Source organism: Salvelinus sp. IW2-2015, linkage group LG24 (assembly GCF_002910315.2).
Source record: "Salvelinus sp. IW2-2015 linkage group LG24, ASM291031v2, whole genome shotgun sequence".
NCBI lineage: Eukaryota > Metazoa > Chordata > Actinopteri > Salmoniformes > Salmonidae > Salvelinus > Salvelinus sp. IW2-2015.
Genome location: NC_036864.1, coordinates 10,683,795 through 10,702,171, shown reverse-complemented (window position 1 = coordinate 10,702,171; position 18,377 = coordinate 10,683,795). Strand labels below are relative to the sequence as shown.

At 43.9% G+C, this 18,377-nt stretch overlaps 1 protein-coding gene across 1 annotated transcript in view; it reads right to left on the bottom strand.

Annotated features, from left to right (window-relative positions):
* Positions 1-18,007, bottom strand: part of LOC111951481 (synaptotagmin-1-like) — a 229,376-nt gene extending 211,369 nt beyond the window's left edge. The window contains exon 1 of the mRNA XM_023969602.2: positions 17,681-18,007. The gene's annotated coding sequence lies outside the window, so the exon portion shown is untranslated. The remainder of the gene's footprint in view (positions 1-17,680) is intronic.
* Positions 18,008-18,377: the final 370 nt, after the last annotated feature.

The following is an 18,377-nucleotide window of genomic DNA, read 5'->3' as shown; positions in this document are numbered from 1 at the left end:
CATTATTTAACTAATCATGTGACTTCTGAAGGTAATTGGTGCATCAGATCTTATTTAGGGCTTCTTAGCAAAGGGGTGAATACATATGCATGGACCACTTTTCCATTTTCCATTTCTTTAAATTTTTGAAACAAGTTATTTTTTTAATTTCACTTCACCAATTTGGACTATTTTGGTATGTCCACTACATTAATTTGAATTACAGATTGTAACTCAAACAAATAGGAAAAATGCCAAGGGGATGAATACTTTGGAAGGCACTGTACATCCGGGTCTGATTCAAAACAAGTCGGCTTCCTTTGATTGAAGCCAAACAGCTATTGGTCAAGGCAAAGGTAAAATCATTTGCGTTCTGCAAACGGTGTCCTGGGGCCAAAGGACTCAGTGCATCTGGAACACAAAACAATTGTCAAATCAACGTCAGAGGATGTTTGCTGAAGCAGACCAACACCAGGCGCCGGATGAAACAACACTTTTGCATCCAGGGGCAACTATAAGGGACAGGAAATTAATGGAGATAACCAAGACAGGACAATGTATGACCACGCACACACACATTCATTTGTGAATGTCCCGCAAGCTAATGAAATGTAAATGTTGCCTATGGCTGAGTGTCTAGTGAAGAAGCTGCATCTATGGAGAGTGTGAAAAGATATATAGAGCGAAAGAGATGGAGATAAGGAGGAGAAGAGACAGAGAGAGAGGGGGGAGAATAGAGGCAAACAAGGAAGTGATAGCAAGTGGATGAATAGTAAACAGAGTCACTCAGTGTACTGTGATCCGTGGCATGAGATGGAGTTGGATGTTGAGTGTGTTTACTGTTCGACAGAGACAACATAATTTTCTGTCACACTGCGCAGACAGGGGTCAATCAAGAGCCACCACTTTGCAACAGTGGATGACAGGGAGAAGGGTATTTTTCTGTCCAATTTCCTGGAAACAAAGCAAACCACTTTGCTAACCTCCATTGCCAATACCACACACATCACAACAGTAAGCTCTGAGTTTAGTGTCTCCAAATACAGTTTAACAACACTGCTAGAGGATAACACATGATAACGTCCCATCAAAGAAGATACACTTTTTTTCTTATGCTTCCTTCCTGTCTGACCAGTCAATGGTGAATTACCCCTCCCCCCATATAAAAAAATACGTTGACTCCATGACATTGCACCAGAGCAAACACCAGGTTACTAAGGCCGAACTGACAGTTACATGGTGTCATAACGCCCTCATGAAAAAGTACTATTGAATTCCTTAACAAAAACCTATTCGTGCAGTAGTGACTATGTAGAGAATTGTAGGGATTGTGTAGTGAAGATGTAGCTTATGCACAACTCAAGATACACAAGTAAAGTTTTGTAGGGTTCAGTAGGAAAACAGTAGTTTCCAGTAGTAATCAGGTAGAGATTTGTGCTACTTGAAGTTGGTAGTAAATAAGTCGTCACAACACTGATGTCAGACTACACCGGCTTTTCGTGACCACCGATGAAGACAAAGCAGGAAGTAGTTAGCTACTGTTAGCTACTGTTTTTGACAATTCCGAATGTAATGATCTTCCATCCTTTGTCATCCTGTCTTTCATAGCCCTTATGCTGGCACCATCTATACGTTTTAACTTTCCTCTAGGTTTTATGAATACTTTCATGTCGTTGTTTACCCGTTTAAATAACTTTTTTTACCACATTAAAAAGATTGCTATCCAAAACGATCATGTTTAGCCTAGCTGTTTGCTAGCCACATTGAAATGTAGCTATGTAGCCTCTGTTTTAATCATGCTAGCTAATAAGTACTGTATGTGTGTTTGAATGGAAATGTGCACTATGTTCATATTGGTATACATACACATTCCACTAACCTCTTTTGACCTGTCCGCCAAGGAGGCCCTCGACATAAGAAGACTGGAGGCCATTGTTAGTAAGAGTAGCATTGTTTATCAAATGTTTTTCTGTGTTGTCTTATTGGACCTCTGTTAGCAGATGATTGATAATGGCTTATAATTGGTTGTCTCTTGTGCTTGTCTTTATTTTTTTAAAGGTTCCACGGTGGAGAAATATGGCTGCAACAAAAAAAGAGGATGTGAGGATAGTTAAGTCGATGCTGAATGAAGACACGGCTTCAAAGGGATAAAAAATGTGTACATATGTCATTTGATATGTAATTAATTTAATACATTTTAAAAATGCAGTTACATTTGTAAAAGCTTATTATTTCTTGTTTGATGACATAACTACAGCTAGAAACTTGAGGAAATAACATACTAGTCTTGAGGTGACACAATGGTGAAACAAGAAGATGTCAATTGTGATTTTGAATAGGTAAACAGTAGTCAATGTGTCTGTTTTCAATAGCAATTCAAAAGGGTTTGTAGGAAAAAAGGATCAGGAGCTATTCAGTAGTGATCAGTATTGACAACTCTACACACACAAATGGCAGTAGTAATTCAATAGGGATTGAGTAGACCTACAGCAGTCATTTGTAGGCATTATGTAGTAATTCCGTAGTGAACATGTGTAGGTTTGAAGTTGTAGATTCCAAAAAGCTCAGTAGTTACACAGTAGTCATTAACTTCTCTGCGCTACGGATCCCTTTTACGGGATCATTTTCCTAAACAACTGCTGAATTGCAGGGCGCAAAATATTACAAAAAATAATAATATTATAATCATGCAATCACAAGTGAAATATACCAAAACACAGCTTAGCTTGTTGTTAATCCACCTATCATGTCAGATTTTGAAAATATGCTTTACAGCGAAAGAAATCCAAGCATCTGTGAGTGTGCTAGCTAGCCCCAAATTAGTATGGTCACGAAAGTCAGAAAAGCAATAAAATTAATCGCTTACCTTTGATAATCTTTGGATGTTTGCACTCACAAGACTCCCAGTTACACAACAAATGTTATTTTTGTTCGATAAATGTTACTTTTATAACAAAAAAACGCCATTTGGGTTGCGCGTTATTTTCAGAAAACCAAAGCCTCGTTCCGTTCAACGAAAATTCCAAAAAGTATCCGTAATGGTCTTAGAAACATGTCAAATGTTTTTTATAATCAATCCTCAGGTTGTTTTTAACAAACATAATCGCTAATATTTTAACCGGACCGTAACCTATTCAATAAGAGAGAAAAATAAAATGGAGAGCTACCCCTCACGCGCGCAGGAACTAATCAGWGGACACCTGACTAGTTTAAAAAAATCTCGCTCATTTTTCAAAATTAAAGCCTGAAACTATGTCTAAAGCCTGGTCACAGCCTGAGGAAGCCCTTGGAAAAGGAATCTGGTTGATACCCCTTTAAATGGAAGAAAGACGGGCCAGGAAACACAGATAAAAAAAAAAAAATCACTTCCGGGTTAGATTTTCTCAGGTTTTCGCCTGCAGAATCCGTTTTGTTATACTCACAGACAATATTTTGACAGTTTTGGAAACTTTGGAGTATTTTCTATCCTAATCTGTAAATTATATGCATATTCTACGATCTGGACCTGAGAAGTAGTCAGTTTACATTGGGAACGTTATTTTAAAAAATTTAAAAAATCTGAACACTAGCGTCAAGAGGTTATTAAGGGAGATGTATGTAGTGATTTGAATAGGAAATATGTAGTGTTCACCAGTAGTGAAATGTCCCAATGTATCACTCATTACTACATAAATTACTACTGGTTTACTAGACATCGCAATAGTAATCAAGTAGTAAAACCAGCAGGTTTTGTGTAGCTCTTGTGAAGTAGTGATCAGTAGTACGTTTTCCTGAGGGTGTAGAAGTTTGGCAGAGGCATCGGCACAGATGTAAGGTCTTGGTGCCCCGTGTGAGTTATATGCAATTGCAGACGGCTGGTGCAATGGGGTGCTAATTCAGGGCCACTCAAATGTAGCATACGCACTCCACTCTTCCATCTTTCTCCCGAAATAGCTCCTGCCTCCCACGACATTTGAGCTCAGTTCCAATCTCCTTTATCCATGTTCCAATAATGACATAATTGTATATTTACATATGAACAGATGCAGATGACATCACGTCACGAGAGTCAGTCTGTTGGTGGCCACTGATTCATCAAAAGGGGCCATCACATTTCAGGTTGCAGCAGTATCTAGCGGCAGTGACGCCTCACTGCAGCCATCTCTCCATCATCTGAATAGGCAAATGAACCACTCTGCTTGAGTTATCATAAAGAGTGAACGACTCCAGCCTCTATGGGTGGGAATACTAATGTGCAAATGGACCTCACATCTTTAAGAGCCTCTAATCCACTACAGTGATTCACGCACGCCTTCTAGCAATGAACCCATGTGTGTTAATGGCCTGGATGCCTTTATGAATTCACAAAGCTGGAGTGATTGGTGCAGATCCACTGACCTTTCTTGGTTTATCCGCATGCTGTACAGATCTGTGAATGCTGCACACATAAGGCTGTGTTTAGTCACCATCTGGAGGGTCGTGAGTGTCTGTGCTAAGTTGTACCCCGATGCCCCCTGGGGGTTCTTAGCAGGGTTGGGCGGCCGCACGGGGAGGCTGGGTTGCTAGGTTGTTGATTGAAGAGTCTCGGAATATGTGAGTGGGGCCCCTGAGGCCCGGAGGGACTAAGCACGGTGGGTGAGAGCTCTGACATTGAGGCCGTCCTTGCCTCCTGCCGGCCACTATATAGAAACAGTTTTAAAAACCCTCTATGTAGCTAGGACCCGTGGTGTTTAGTGGCTACTGCTGGCAGGCGTACAAGTTCCTGCTCTTTCATTTCCAAGAATATGTGGTATTTTTTTATTTGTCTGTTGTTCTTTTGTGAGTACATAAATCTATTCTAGTGTGGTAGCCCTTTACAGTCATACCCGTATACAGGTTGAAAATAGCATATTTGGGCACTAATAAGCGCCTAAATTGGAACATAATGTCAGAGCTATGGCTCTGCGATTCAGAGCTCTGAATGGGTTTTGACTGAGAGACGTTCTGAAGTTGAACCACCCCTCCCGCTAATCGGGCAACTTGTGCAAATTTTTTGTTGACCGAGTGAGGGGAATGCTGTAAATTAAGAGGACTCAATGTATATATATTTGAAAGATGAGACGTTGAGGATTATAATAAATACTGCATTATAATAAGTACTGCTTTGATGGCATACAAGCAAGCCAAACACTCATGAGTCCAAATGTGCACTTCACATCTCCAAATATTCAGATTCAACGTTTATGGTCACTATGTTTGATGTACAGTTGCAAGATGACATGTGGTCATACGCTGGGTTGTACAGAACAGAATGAGCATATGTGTGTTTGTGAAGAAAATTTGCCGCCGCACGTGCACCTGAATGCATGCATGACTCCTTTGTATGGCACAAATATTACGTTCTGTTTCTCTGAATTGCCTTTTGAAAGCCTAACACTGTAAGATCATATTTTATAACTTAGCTAGTCATGTTGGCAATAGAACAAGCTTCAAATCATGCCCACCTGACCCAGATTGCGATTTATAATGGACCATTCTTTGTGTGATGACGGGGATGCAGGGTTGTGTTCCAAACAAAACAACTACAAGTGTGCTTGCTCTAGTTCCTCAACGGCACAGCTAGGAGAGCTCAAAACATCTTATAGTTCAAGACTCTTCTTTGGGTCATAAAGTCCGTTGCAATTGCCTAGTTTGGAGAGGTTTGTGGCCACTTGGAGACACCAGTTAGTCCTCTCACTCAAACCTTTGTCATTCTTTTGTTGCACCTACAACACATTTTCCAGGAATATTCTTATCCTGTTACTGAGTGTATCCAGAGTATTTTCAGATTTCATTGTCAATAAATGCTGTGAAAAGTAGAGTAAATGCAAAATGCACATACAACAGTGTAATGTTTGGATTGACCTTTGGTCTAATAACTTCCTCATTATCTCCAAACTGTTTCCTTTCAAATGCTACCATGGTTATGCGTATGCTTTTCATACTTCTTCTGTAAGAAACATTTAAATTGAGCCATATGCATATAGGCCAATTCCCACGTGTGTAAAGGGGTAACACATAATGCCTATTCAATAAAACCGTTTTATATATTGTCAAACTTTCAGAATGTAAGGAAATCATGAATGACATTGATGCAACAACACTGATGCTGATAAGGAACATGTGAGGACCATTTCGACGTATGATTGACCACCAGAGCAGTCCTTTTTGGGGGGCGGCAGGTAGCCTAGTAGTTAGAGCGTTGGGTCGGTAACCAAAAGGTTGCTGGATCGAATCCCTGAGGTGACAAGATAAAAATCTATCGTTCTGCCCCTGAACAAGGTAGTTAACCCACTGTTCCCCAGTAGGCCATTGTAAATAAAAATGTATTCTTACTGATTTGGTAAAAAAAAWATATATATATTATAATAATTTCTCTCAAGGCAAGACTATTTCTGTGGATCGATTTATGATCCTTAAATGAAGGTGAACCGACCACAGTATAGCCAACAGTGGGCTGAGCGGAATGGCTGGGAGGTGAACAAGTCCAATCCTTCTCCATCGGCTCCATCGACTTCTGTGCTATGGAGTGGGGCACACCAACCAATCAGAGTGTGCTGTGCTGTCACAGGTGTCAGATAAGACAAGAAGACAGCAGACATGAGTCAAAGGGAATTAGTCAACAAGAGACATCAATAACAGCAAATGCTCAGAATGCTCTTTTTGCATTGAATGACATATTAATTATGAAAGGGTTTATCTCAAATATCTTGTCATAAGATAGTAAAGTACTGTATGAATATGATTTCTGCAAAGATAATATTAACAGGTGAATATCAGAGAAACGTGTCACGTCTTTTTTTAGAGCACAAAGAGCACACAAAGACCATATAAAGGAAAGCTGAGAGAAGCTGAAAAAAAGTATCTAAGGTTCACTTGTTGGAGGTTAACAAAGCCCTTTGAATAATTCAATGTATTACTGTATTAGCATAGTGTTAGCTAGTATTAGCATACAAGTCTTGAAAGCACTGCTACAGTGGTGTGTGCAAGGTTGATTAGTTTAACACATTTACACTCCATGGAAGGAAGCAGATAAATCATTTACTGAGCAACATCTGTAACAAGTCTGCATGTTCCACATGCATCTGGACTGGGGTGAAACACCTTGATTGTTTCCCACATTAGCATAATTGTCATTAATGCCAGCAGCAGCCTCAAGAGTTTGTTTTACAATGCACAATGCATGCATAATCAACGTGTCTTAGTGACTGAGTATGTTTCTGAGATGAAAACATGAGGAAATTCTGCCATTATCATAGCTCTGCTGTCATTCAGTTGAGATCTATATCATTCTGCACCAATTTGCATATAATATGCAATTAAAATAAACCGCCAGGAAAAAAAGTGATTGACGTGAATGGAATGGTTTGGCACGTTAGGTTCTTGGTTCCCAGTAGCAAATGGGAAGAGTATAGGCTATCAACAGGGAAAGGAAATGGGTGTTACGCATACTCCATGCCCCAGAAGACAGCTGTTGCCCATCCATATAGCCAATCTTGTAGCAGTAATTTGCTGTTGGTTGTGCTAGGTGTTGCTAGGTGTTGGCCCATGCTGGGGAGACATAGCAGTGGACAAGGCCAGACGAGACCCAGCTGAGATCTATCTAAAAGCCTTCCCTCCTTCTGGCCTAGACACAAACTCCCATTCTTCATCTCACTGCCCATTACAATCAATCAAACTGCAAGCCAGGGGAAATTGCACACCCAATTTACGCCACAACTGTTGTTATCGATGGCTGCCTCACTTTTGTAGTGGTGGACAATGACGGCAAACCCCCTGAGTGCGGTCCTCTGTGCGCTGAGCAAAACACTATTTTGTGAGATTGCTGTGTGGTGTTGTAGCAGCAGAGCGATGCTAGCAGAGCCTTGCTCTGGGTTATATACCTTCATTTCAGAGGGGACATGGCCACATGAAGTCTATATACTGTAGGAGGGAGTTCAATTTTTTCCCCAGATCTTATCTTCTGTCACGTTCTGACCATAGTTCTTTTGTTGTGTTTCTTTGTTTTAGTGTTGGTCAGGACGTGAGCTGAGTGGGCATTCTATGTTGGTTTTCTAGTTTTCACGTTTCTATGTTTGGCCTGATATGGTTCTCAATCAGAGGCAGGTGTTAGTCATTGTCTCTGATGGAACCATAATTAGGTAGCCTGTTTTGTGTTGGGGTTTGTGGGTGGTTGTCTTCTGTCTTTGTGTTCTATGCACCAGATAGGACTGTTTCGGTTTTGCCACATTTGTTATTTTTGTATTTTGTAGTGTTCACGGTTTTGTCGTTATTAAACATGATGAACACTAACTACGCTGCGTCTTGGTCCGATCCCTGCTACACCTCCTCTTCAGACGAAGAGGGAGAAATCTGCCGTTACATCTTCCTTAGTTGTTTTTCTCCTCAAGAGTATTCATCTGGCTGTAGAGTGAAGTCAAAATCAATGGTGAGAGCAGTGGCGAGAGTTAGAACCTAGGCTGGGAATCTATCACCGTGCATATGGAGGGGACAGCCATGTTTCATTATAAATTCAAGGCCATCTGTGCAGGGGATGGAAGGCAGGATGTCAAGGTAATGAGTTCATTTAGGAGATAAGGAACAGCAAATGTATGCTCTGAGATTTCTCCACCAGCAACAATATGGCCTCTCCAGCCGCCGCCCACTGAAGAGAGGAGAAAATGGCCTCTATTAATGCTACAATATGGGATTTCATTCAATAGCTGCAAATGTGATAAAAATGGCCAGATATGCAAATGTTCTACATTCTCTACATTTATTCAAGCTTTAAATATTATGCTTCAAGCTGTGCAATACAAAAGTCCCCAGGTTTAATGGAGAGGAATATTACCTGTTACTACACTCCAGACTTCAGACTAGACACAGAGCTAGCATTACAGTGTATCAAATTTAACCAGATGCCTAGCTATTATCCACAATGGGCGAGTTGCCCTCTTGGCGCTGTGGTAATAAGTGTTGTTTTCCGTCTGACTGGGTGGACATGTTTTGGGGAGGCCTCCTCTCTGTCTGGCTCCGGAGAAGCCTGGCTCTCTCTCTCTTCTGACGATGGCGTCCCACTGGACACAGATGTCAATTCAACATCTATTCCACGTTGGTTCCAAGTCATTTCATTGAAATGTCGTGAAAACAACGTTGATTCAACCGGTGTGTGCCCAGTGGGCCGTTCCGTAAGCAAGCCGTTCCGTAAGCAAGCCTCCTCATTTGCATCGTCCTTCAGAGGATCCCCAATTCATCAGACTGTTCCATTGATGGAGGAGGAGGGGACCAAACAAACAAAATATGAAACAAAGTTAGTTGTGCTATTTTCAGCTTCTTTTTTTTCATTCTGACCACGGCAAGGCAGAGGTATGGGCTTATTTTGCTATGTAATTATTCTAGCAATTGACACGAGCTCTGCTCACGGGCAATTTCATCTTTCAGCGGCAAAGAGAAAAATTGAAGAGCCATGACTTGGGGTGTAATGTAAACGCAGCAGCCTGAAAGACAGTGGACTGGAAGAGGGAGGAGAGGCTCATTTTACAGATTAGGGAGATAACTAGATGGCACGTTGTGGCTTGTAACAGGGAACTGCTTGTGTTCATATACAGTGCTCACAGGGGAGGAAGAGGGAGGGTGAGGGAGGAAGAGGCGGCATGACAACCCACGGCAGGCGGAGACTTGGTTGCCATGGCGACGAACAAGGATGTTTGTATCAGAGGCTAATCTCCGCAGGCGGCCACAAAAGGCACACACACCTTCCACCGGCAGTAATGGAGAATCACTGGAGCTCGACACTGGCTATTCATTCCAAAGGGGGGGGGAACAGGTGGTGGAGAGGATACCTTTTTCTTATCACTCGACATTCCTCCTCAATCAGGGTCGAGTCGAGCCGTGACCAGAAGGGGGTTCCATTCTAATATGAGACGGGCTGGGGCTGCCATTGGTCTAGCAGCTCTAATGTTTACTACAGCCTTGCTCTTCGGAAGGGAGGGACACTAGCATCCACATACCAGATTTCACTGTTTACTACACATTATGGCCACACTGAGTGTATTTGTAGATTCAATAACAGAGAATATCACATTTCATTCATCCTTAGTAAATGATCAACAAGGATCCGCAATGACCTTGGCTGGTAGTAAAACATAGAGGAATGTCATTGGCTAGTGTGGGATTCATCCAACCAAATCTCCTCCTACTGAATCATATCAGGGTGAGGGAGGTCAAGAACCAGACATTAAATACACTGTATATAATCAATGTTAGGGGTATAGGTGTACGGGCAAAAGGAAGTTATGATCTGTACACAAAAAAGACCGTCCATAACCACACTGTACTGATGTCATTCTTTCTACTACGCTAATCAAGTTAGTATGTCCACACAAACTCAACGAAGGATGTTTCTGACATGGATGCAGCAGTAAGACATTGATTGTAATGGCTTTTATGTCTTGGTGGTGGCGCTGTGTCTTGTACATTGCTGTCTGTCCTGTCCTTTATGACTCATGCATCTTCCAAGGCACCAGAGGCACTTGCTGTTGTTGTTGCTGTGCAATAGCTCAGAGGCCAATCTCTTGGAAGTAGTTTCTCTCATTTCGAAGCTGTCATGCTGGCCCTATTTGAGGGATTTCAACAGAGGGACAGGAGATAAGTAACTGAACGCGCTTTTATAGWAAAATGCAATATAGCAACATAAAGCAGCTCTTCAATAACCCGCAACGTGGATCTTCTGTACTCAGACTAGGMTGCTTTGTCCAAATAKATACTGTATTAAGAAGCTATTCAGTCTAGCTGTCATGTCTTTTCACCCTAAATGTAATATAACGGCATGCGCCAATTTCCCGATCCTCTTTTTATTGTTAACCTTATAAAGCAGTGAAAGGGGGTTTTCTCTGTGGTCATGGCTCTGATGAATGAGAGTCACAATATGACTCACCACCACAGTGCCCACCGAAACAAGTCTTATCGCTCTGACGAGACTGTCCAAACCATGTTAGCCAAAAAGCATTGTACAACTCAGACAGTCATTACTAAATACTAGACATGGTAAAGTGAAACATCATCCTCTGTTATATTAGCTTTCTTTTATCAACTCATTGCATGCTGGCCACAGATGCATCTTGGGATGCCATGATTCCCTTACCCTCCTGCTAGGTGTGACACAGGACGGAGTGGATGAGWGTGAGCATTTGAATGCTGCTCTAACCTCTGTGGCTCGACTTAGTAATTATTGGTATGCTCAGAAGCCCGGCGTTGAGAATTTCTCCTCCAGGGCTGGTCTCTCTGAGAAGTTTTGCCCATTCAGATGGTATTAAACTCTAATAACTTGTCCCTGCAATATCCAGTAAAAATCTGGATATTAAAAGAATGTAGAAAGGAAAAGCAATTTCCTCTTGAAGGGATTTTGAAATGACAGCTTTCAGGGGGGTAGTACAGAAAGTTTGTTGGCTGACAATCATTATACATTTTGTGGCCCACCATTTTCTCCCTCTCCCTGTTTATACCTCTCCCATCCCTTATAAATGACAATACCTATCTTTGATTTGGCCATACACTAAAGGCTGCTTGAACAGGTGAAGACTGCCGGACATTGAATTCAGCCGGACATTTGAACTTCAATGGCTTGACAAAAAAGGAATTTGTACTCTAGCATACACTATTCGAAAAAACAGTTCCAAAAATGTTCTTCGGGCTGTCCCCATAGGAGAACCTAAAAAGGTTCTACCTGGAACCAAAAACGGTTCCCTCTATGGGTTCTAGATAGCACCTACTATGCTATCTCTCTTCCGTACTTCTCTCATTTGCTAGTTAGTTTGGATTCCCCCTCAATAAAAAAAGAGTGCATGCAGGATGATGAAATGTTGGTGTTCATTAGTTTTGACTACTGTGAAACCATTCAATTGTTTTGAATTGTCACTTCATGCGCTTCTTCATTCCATTGTTGTGGCTCAAATAGGAGACAGACATATCCAATATAGACGGTGCACTTCTACAGGCCTCATTAAACACACCGTTTCCAGCCTGTCTATTGTCTTTGGGTCCACAGGACTAACTGCAATGGAACTGCAATTGTTTTCAGCACAGCGCACTCTGTAAATATGAATAGAACTGTTGGACAACAACAGCTGTAGGCTAAACAGATTGGGCCTCATCAAAAAGATCTGTTTGTTTTTATGCTTGGTTATTGCACCAATGACTTTCACATGAAGGGAAGGATCTTAACCTTCACTCAGTTGGGTTCAGTGTCAGTGAGTCACATTCAAACTCATCACAATATCCTTTGTACATGCAGTACATTCAGGGTCTGAGACAGAACTGAAGCAATACCACAAAACAAAGATGTCCATGCCACTCATCCACCCTTGCACTCTGCAATTACAACCCAGCATCAGCAGTGCCAGCCATTGCATTGTCAGGAAATGTTGAGTGTGGTGTGCACTGGGTCTGTATTATAGTAAAGGCCTCATTGATCATGTAATCTCTGCCTTATCTCCCCAGGTCTAACAGAGATCAAGGAGCCCTGAGTCCCGTAGACCTTGTTAAACACTGAGCCTTGTATCAGGATTTAGCCTCAGACCAGCCTAATTAGACTATCAGAGCCAGGCCTTATAACAGAGTAATACCACAGGACAAGCCCAGCAAAGCCAGAAATAAGCCATCACAAACAAAACAGAGATCGATAGGCCAGAATTCAATGCTAACAGTGTTTCAAAGTGCAACAAGCCATTTGAGTTTCATGCTCACCAGTGAGCCAGTTGTTTGAATAAGGATCTTACATCACATTGGTTGACTGTGGGCATACTGTAGTGAATGTAGCACCATGGTAACACACAGCTAGTCAAACGAGAGCTCCTCCCTCCACCAATCCCTCCTTGCCTGAAACCAACCGTCAACATGCCATTGAGTCAAGAAGGCAATATCTCATTGTTCACTATGTACTATGTTCACTATCTCCCCTACTACACACTCTTTTAAACAACAATGATCTAGTGGTGGTGGTAGCCAAATACATTACTGATACAAATACATTGGAACTCAATGCTTAGCTATACACTACATACGCACAAAAGAATGTGGACACCCCTTCAAATTAGTGGATTCGGCTATTTCAGCCACACCCATTGCTGACAGGTGTATAAAATTGAGCACACAGCCATGCAATCTCCATAGACAAACAGTGGCAGTAGAATGACCTCACTGAAGAGCTCAGTGACTTTCAACGTGGCACCGTCATAGGATGCCACCTTTCCAATAAGTCAGTTCATCAATTTCTGCTCTTCTAGAGCTTCCCGGGTCAACTGTAAGTGCTGTTATTGTGAAGTGGAAACATCTAGGAGCAACAACGGCTCAGCCGTGAAGTGGTAGGCCATACAAGCTCACAGAACGGGACCGCCGCATGCTGAAGCGTGTTGTGCGTAGAAATCATCTGTCCTCGGTTGCAACACTCACTACCGAGTTCCAAACTGCCTCTTGAATGTCAGCACAATAACTGTTTGTCGGGAGCTTCATGAAATTGGTTTCCATGGCCGAGCAGTCGCACACAAGCCTAAGATCACCATGCGCAATGCCAAGCGACGGCTGGACTGGTGTAAAGCTCACTGCCATTGGACTCTGGAGCAGTGGAAACGCGTTCTCTGGAGTGATGAATCACGCTTGAGCATCTGGCAGTCTGACAGATGAATCTGAGATTGGCAGATGCCAGGAGAATGCTACCTGCCCCAATGCAGAGTTTCAACTGTAACGTTTGGTGGAGGAGGAATAGTTGTCTGGGGCTGTGTGTCATGGTTTGGGCTAGGCCCCTTAGTTCCAGTGAAGGGAAATTCTAACCTTTTATGCGATTCTGTGCTTCCAACTTCGTGGCAAAAGTTTGAGGAAGGCCCTTTCCTGTTTCAGCAGGACAATGCCCCCGTGCTTAAATCAAGGTTCATACAGAAATGGTTTGTCGAGATTGGTGTGGAAGAAGTTGACTGGCCTGCACAGAGCCCTGACCTCAACCCCATCAAACACCTTTGGAATTCATTGTAAAACTGACTCCGAACCAGGCCTAATCGCCCAACATCATTGCCCAACCTCACAAATGCTCTTGTGGCTGAATGGAAGCCGCCTTTAGTTTGTGGCCGGCGTTGAGGGCGCAGTACGGGTGGCACTGTATTATCCCTCGTTAGAAACGACAGTGGATGAAAGTCCCCGCAGAAATGTTCCAACATCTAGCGGAAAGCCTCCACAGAAGAATGAAGGCTGTTATAGCAGCAAAGGGGGGACCATCTCCATATTAATGACCTCGATTTCGGAATGAGAAGTTCGACGCGCAGGTGTCAACATACTTTTGGTCATGTAGTGTATTTCATGAGAGTTTGCCCTAAGGCAAAGTTACAGGTGCTAGCAGTGAGATTATATTGTATGGTTGTTGTTTGAAGCCTTGTTTAAAGGATCTCAGAGGGGAAAGGTCAGAGAGGGTAGCTGGCCCAGGAGCTAAACAGGGGCAGAATTCAGAAGAGAAAACCACAGACAGGAGCGTTCTCTTTGATCTGTCCAGGGGCTATCACACCGCCCTCACTGAGCCCCGTTGTCTGTTTGAATTAGAGGTGTGAGAAATGCAACTGTATTCATGCCTCGGAAATAAGATGATAAAACATATCAAAGGCATGTTTCCAATAGTACTCACGATCTGGACCAGGTAAAAAACAACATTTGGACAGTATAGCATTCTGTTCCCCATACAGTACATACACTGTTGCACAAGATATGTCATCACTATTCTCCCACTCTCCTCCACTGTGAATCTGACCTTGGGACGACTTGCTGCCTGAACACAACATGATTTATCCGGCTACACTACACATCCCTGGGGGCCTCTTGCCCTCGTGATGTATCTGGCCCATGCAGAATGGTTAGCCAACTACAACCTGCTCTGTGATCATCTGTCTTTGTCGTTGGTTTGGGTGTTAAAAGGTGCTCTATGGTTCTTCACACTCAAGGAATCTAAAATGCATTGATTTTATAGGTGGCTATAAAAGCTTTTTTAGATGAAAATAACAGCCCATTCCACCTCTCAGACAGAAACACTGAGACACTCTCATATCTGTACAGGGCCGGCTGTACAGTGGCCCCACCTCTTGACAGCTGAGAGAAAAATATATGTTTTAAAGTGAATTTCCTGCAATTCTACAAATGTTGCCATGGGGTGGAGAGAATAGTTTTTAGTTTAAAGCTTCTGTAATTTCATGCAATTCGACACATTTTGCCATGACTTACTGCTCATGTCGCTTATGCCTGGAGCCAGTTCTGTATCTGTACCATCTAGCCAGCAGACGTGAGTGTTTCTGAGGCTACTGTGGAGTTGCCTTTGACATGGACAACCGAATCAGCTGCAGACAGTGAAAGGTGAGATGGACGTCAGGTCCTGATATTGGAAGCATTCATCATTGGCCAACGCCGAGACACAGGCCACTTCATGAGCATGTCATTGATTGGTGCACTTCCTTTCAGAGCAACCTGCTGCCAAACGGCCGCACAATGTCAAATCATACAGAGACTATCTTTAACCTCCTATTTTGCAATGACAACAGCACCCTCCCCCTCCCTCCTCCCTCTCACCTCCTCTTCCCTCTTCTCCTCCTCAATCCTCGGCTCTCATTAACAACAGTTGTTTAAAGTAAAGAGCTCTGAGCAAACACCAAGTCATCCTGCCAGCTGCCCTTTATGACCCAGAAGCCTGGGGTTTTGAAAAGGCAAACCCAAAATAACCAGGGCTGAATCAAAAGGTTAGGGCTGTTTGCACATCAGGCTCGGGGCAGCAGCCTACTAGTCCTCCTCATTATTGCCGATTTAACGAGGATGATAAAACATGATGCTACCTCCGGCGACAGAGGGGATGCTTGATTTATTTGAGCTCAACATCTGCCCCTCCCTCTCTGGTTGGGAAGTTGTTGCTCTCACAGACATTGTCTTGTTAGGGTTTCTTGAGGCCTTATTGGGTTATTGGCCTAGTTGGCCTTATTCGGGCAGCAGGTAGCAAATCATTGGGCCAGTAACTGAAAGGTTGCTGGTTCAAATCCCAGAGAAGACTAGGTGAACAAAAATCTGTCAATGTGCCCTTGACCAAGGCACTTAACCATAATTGCTCCTATAAGTCACTCTGGATAAGAGTGTCTGCTAAATGACTAAAATATAAATGGAAATGGATGGAAAAACCATGTCACACAGATCTACCACAACGGTGTTTCCTGTATTCCCATGTTTCCTGTATTCCCAACTATTCTCTGCCTGTTGTGTTTCAATAAGCCATCACAATAACACAGTGCACATGGCGTCCACCAGCTAGAGACCAGCCCCATCTTCCCCTATCACATCTGATTCAGTTAGTGGTTATGAAACGAAGCGTCTGCAAAGCTCTCCCAGACAGTATGTAAACAACAAGCTGCTGTCTGGAGAAATGGGGAGGTAATTGTGATTTGGGAGAGGTGGAAGGAAGGGTGGGAGGGTGGGGGAGTGAGGGCAGGAGGGAGAGTTGCTTCCCTTCTCGCTACTATCACCTGGCAACAGTTTGACATGGGCACCTCCCGGCTAATGTATTCACAGCGACCGAGGGAGGCTGGGGCTGAGAGGCTCAATTGCATGAGCCCAGGGCTACAGCTGAGCAAACCCGCTTGGTAGTCTCTCTCGGGTGGACTCTCATAGCAACGGGCTTATCCATACCACCTGAGATACGAGGTAATAACGGGTGGGCGGGGAAACGGGCGGGCGGGGAAACAGGCGACCTGTGCCCATGCCTTGTTTGTCAGAGAGAGAGCAACAGTACAATAACTAGGGATATGCTTGACATGTTTCAGACTGGGCTCAGTGCATGGGGATATCACAGTACGTGTGTTCACTGTGACAAAGGCCCCATGGTAGTGGACCTGACACCACCTGAGAGTGATGTTAAGAAGCTATCCTATTGGGGGTTTCCAACAATCACGACAATGACAGATGTTCGCAGCTCGAGGGCTCGCAACGTTTTTTCAATCTTATCAACAGCGATAGACTGCTGTGCAAAGAAGATACTGAATGTATATGATGTTTATCCCACACACCTGTGCAGAAACAGGAAGCAGCACAACTAAGGGGTTAAAGGATTGAGAGCGACGTCTGGCTCCCTATTCCAAATGGCATTATAGCTCTTTTCCAAATCAATAGTGTGCTCCGTTCCTCCCTAAGCAAGTCATGCCAAAGATAAACCCGTCACGTGACGGATGGAGGAGGAAAAGACGGAGCCACAGCCGGGCCATTTTATCTGATGGTGAGAGGGATTAGCTTCCCCAGGATGAAAGCAGCTGCTCGTCTTCCGCCCCCTTCCCTCCTCCTCATCCCTCCATCCATCCACCCAGACATCAACACAGTGGTCTCTGTTTCCCAACCGGAGCCGTGCCTCCAGCTACCCACCTCTCTGCTTATATCACCTCATCTCAACCTGTACACACACTGCCATCTCCTAATAACCACGGCAACACCTCGCCCGCTGGGGTGCAGCCACACAGAAATGGGCGCCAAAAATGGTGCCACGCCAAAGCGGTGGGAGTTGTCAAAGAGTAGACTTCCCCTGCCCCTCTCCCTCCACTCCTCTTCTCAATATCAATCAGATAGCAATCACACTCACCCAAACAAACACAGCTCCTCCCTCACCTCCACGCTACTCATGCCCATAACTTTTGCGGTACCCCAGAAAGGGAATGTCTCATTTTACCTGGCACAGCATGCTGTCAGCTCCCGATCTGTCCGTCCGGATGTGGAGAAGATCTCATCTGGAGGGAACGAGGGAGTCTCTGGGAGAGAGAGAGAGACAGAGAGAGGAGGAGTCTTAGACAAAAGGAGAGGAGGAGGAGATCAGAGAGGAGTCTCCTGTTGCTAATGCTGATGCTGTCACCGTCTGCCGCCTTTATTTTGTGGCCAGAGTTGAGGGAGCAGTACGGGTGGCGCTGTATTATCCCCCGTTAGAAACGACAGTGGATGCACCGAGCGCTGGGCTGACAGAGAGAGAGAGTGAGGGAGAGGGTGAGAGGGAGGAGGTGGAGAAAGAGAAAGAAGGGAGAGACTGGGCTGTTTAAGCGAGCCGTCGTCACGCRGCAGTTCCTTCGGAATCCCTCAAGTGAGAGGGGCGCTACATCACAGAGTCCTTGGCTGTGATTGGTTGAGCCGAGGGGAGATGCTAGGGACGGGGGATCTGTCGTGCTCTGCTCTGGCGGCGGTAAAGTAAGATGACCCTTTCAGCACACATAACATCCCCTCCTGTGTCTGAGCCCACCACCGCAGGGCACACCATCAATGACAAGCAAGGACACTCCCAAAAATGCCCCCTTTGGGAGCTGTGTGTGTCTGTGTGTGTGCTTGTGAGTGGGTGAAGGGTGCAGGGTTTCTGTATGCATGGAAAACCCTGGCTTGCC